Genomic DNA, 3,963 nt, shown 5'->3' on the forward strand with positions numbered 1-3,963 from the left:
GAGTATTGCAGCAATTGCAGTGCACACCACCAGATAGTGTGGCTTGTGCAGTTGCTTTGTTACAAGAAGAAGCCTATCAGTGGTGGGACACCACATCACAGACAGTGCAACCTGAGCAGCGGACTTGGGAATTCTTTCTGGCTGAGTTTCGGAAGAAGTATATTGGAGATTTGTATCTAGATGAAAAGAGAAGAGAGTTCATGTATTTAAGACAGGGCAGGATGACTGTTAGCGAGTATGAAAAAGATTTCATCAGACTGAGTAAGTATGCCCGAAAAATGGTGCCTACAGAGGAAGCTAGATGTAAGAAATTTGAGTAGGGTTTGTATAATGACATTTGGGTGCTTTTGGCAGCCCATCCCATCAAAGAATTCTCTGCTATAGTAAATACAGCATTGAATATAGAAAAGATAAAAGAAGAAGAACAAAGCCGGAGACATAAAGGACAACAGAAGAGAGGGCAAACCCAGATACAGGGGCAATCCTCAGCCTCTCAAGCACCTAGTAAGAGACAAAGGGGTGCCCAGCCATCAGGGCGGAGTCAGGTACAGAGACAAAGGCAGGGACCAACACAGAGTTTTGCAGGAAGAGTTGGGCAGCAAACTAGTACTACTGTAGCTAGTTCAGGAAGTGCAGGCAGAGGATAATACACAGTATGTGAGCACTGTGGTAGAAAGCATTTGAGACTCTGTAGAAAACTGACAGGGGCTTGCTTCAGGCCATATCTACTGAGCATCTTATGAGAGATTGTCCTAGGGGACAGGTATCATCAGCACCACCTGTAGAGAGGCCTATTCCTGCTGGATCTAGAGGAAGAGGAAGGGATAGAGGTAATCAAACAGGGGCAGCTTCAGCCAGTCAGAGGGTGTCTGAAATAGTAGATAGACCAGACTTCAAAACACCTGCTAGAGCCTATGCTATCAGGGCTAAGGAGGACAGGGACTCCCCAGATGTGATTGTTGGTATATTCTCAATCTTTGATAAACCTGTGCATGCATTAATAGACCCAGGATCTACACATTCATACATATGTTTACCCATTACAAATGAGGGAAAATTATAGGCAGATTCTCTAAACCAAAATATAATAGTAACCAACCCCCTTAATCATAGTGTGATAGTGAGTAAAGTATATAGGGATTGTCCTATATCCATCCACAGTTAGACTTTCCATGGTGATTTAATAGAATTACCCTTTAGCGAATTTGATGTAATCCTTGGCATGGACTGGTTATCTAAGCATCGGGTAATAGTGGATTGCAGATAAAAAAGAATTACATTGAAAACACTTACAGATCACGATGTGGTAGTTGTAGGGGAGAGGTCAGATTACTTGTCTAATATTATATCAACCGCTACAGCTAAGAGATTAATTAGCAAGGGTTGTGAAGCCTACCTAGTCTGGGCACTTGAAACCAAAAAGGAGAATCCAAGTGTGCATGACATATCCACAGTGTGTGATTTCTCTAATGTTTTTCCTGATGATCTTTATGGGTTACCACCAGAGAGAGAGGTGGAATTTGCCATAGATGTTAGACCAGGCACCGCACCTATCTCTATTGCTCCTTATAGGATGACACCTATTAAATTAAAAGAGTTAAAAATACAACTGCAAGAATTGCTTGACAAGGGTTTTATACGACCTAGTATTTCACCTTGGGGCACACCTGTGTTGTTTGTAAAAAAGAAGAATGGGACACTAAGGTTGTGTATAGATTACATGCAACTAAATAAGGTGACAATTAAAAATAAATACCCTTTGCCCCGAATAGATGACTTGTTTGATCAACTAAAAGGAGCAAGTGTCTTTTCTAAAATTGATTTGAGATCGGGTTATCATCAGTTGAAGATAAAAGAAACGATGTCTCTAAAACTGCTTTTAGAACCCGATATGGATACTATGAATTTCTTGTTATGCCTTTTGGGTTAACTAATGCTCCTGCAGCTTTCATGGATCTGATGAACCGCATCTTCCATCCCTACCTAGATCAGTTTATAGTAGTTTTCATAGATGATATCCTAATATACTCAAAGACTAAGGAAGAACATGATCAACATTTGAGGATAGTATTACAAACTATGAGAGAGAAATAACTTTATGCCAAGCTTAGTAAATGTGAGTTTTGGCTAAATGATATATTCTTTCTTGGACATGTTGTGTCAGCTGAAGGAATCAGAGTAGACCATAAAAAGATAGAAGCTATCCTTGAATGGAAACCACCTAAGAACGTAGCAGAAATTAGGAGTTTTCTGGGTTTGGTTGGATACTATAGGCGGTTTGTAAAGGGATTTTCAATCATTGCGGCCCCATTAACTAAATTGTTGCGTAAGAATGTTAAATATGACTGGGATGAAAAATGTCACAAGAGTTTTGAAAAGGTTAAAAAGATGCTTGCAGAGGCACCTGTCCTTACACAGCCAGAATCGGGTAAAGATTTTGTGATCTACAGTGATGCCTCACATAATAGATTGGGTTGTGTACTCATGTAGGAGGGGAAGGTAGTTGCTTATGCTTCAAGACAATTAAAGCCGCACGAGAAGAACTACCCTATCCATAATTTAGAGTTAGCAGCCATAGTCTTTGCATTAAAGATATGGAGGCATTACTTGTATGGAGAAAAATATTATATCTATACAGATCATAAAAGTTTGAAATATTTACCCACACAAAAGGAGCTTAACTTGAGACAGAGAAGATGGTTAGAGTTGCTTAAGGATTATGATTGCATTATTGACTATCATCCAGGTAAGGCTAATCTGGTAGCAGATGCACTTAGCAGGAAATCCTTAACTGCTCTGAGAGCTTTGAATGCTCGTCTATCTTTAGCTAATGATGGGGCTATCATAGCAAAACTAAAGCTTAGACCCAATTTACTTCAACAAGTCCAGGAAGCACAGAAAGGGGATATCGAAATAGCTTTGTGGATAAGGCAAGTCCAAGAGGGGAAAAAGCAGAAACATGTGGTTCGAGATGATGGTTGTTTGTATTATGAAGGTAGAATATGTGTACAAAATGTTGATGACCTGAGGAAGAACATTCTGGAGGAAGCACACAGTAGTTCATATGCTATGCATCCTGATAGCACTAAAATGTATCAAGATTTGAAACTGCATTATTGATGGCCAGGTATGAAGAAAGATATAGTTGAATTTGTGGCTAAATGTCTGACTTGTCAGCAGGTGAAGGCTGAGCATCAAGTTCCATATGGTCTTTTACACCCTATTTCCATACCAGAATGAAAGTGGGATAAGATCACTATGGATTTTGTTGTGGGATTGCCACTGACACTAAGGAAAAAAGATGTCATATGGGTGATTGTAGATAGATTGACTAAGTCAGCTCATTTCATACTAGTGAGAACTGATTACTCATTGGAGAAATATGTAGAACTATACATCAATGAAATAGTTCGGTTACATGGAGTACCTCTTTCCATTATTTCAGATAGGGACCCGAGGTTCACAGCTAGATTTTGGGAGAAATTGCATGAAGCACTGGGTACTAAGTTGAACTTTAGTACAGCTTTTCATCCTCAAACAGATGGACAATCTGAAAGGGTAATTCAAACACTGGAAGATATGCTTAGAAGTTATGTTATTAAATTCGAAAGGAGCTGGGAGAGATACCTTCCATTGATTGAATTTGCATACAACAACAGTTATTAAGCAAGTATCAAAATGGCACCTTATGAAGCATTGTATGGAAGGAAATGTAGAACTCCATTGTGCTGAACAGAACTCAGTGAGGCTAAATTGATAGGTCCAGATTTGGTGAGGGAAACGGAAGAGAAAGTTAGAACTATCAAGAAAAGATTGAAAGCAGCTTCAGATAGACAGAAGCCCTATGCGGATTTGAAGAGAAAAGATATAGTATATGAAGTTGGAGATAAAGTGTTTCTTAAAGTCTCTCCATGGAAAATGGTGATTAGATTTGGCAAAAAGGGAAAGTTAAGTCCTAGGTTT

The sequence above is a fragment of the Manihot esculenta genome, chromosome 1 (genome assembly GCF_001659605.2).
Source record: "Manihot esculenta cultivar AM560-2 chromosome 1, M.esculenta_v8, whole genome shotgun sequence".
Taxonomy (NCBI): Eukaryota; Viridiplantae; Streptophyta; class Magnoliopsida; order Malpighiales; family Euphorbiaceae; genus Manihot; species Manihot esculenta.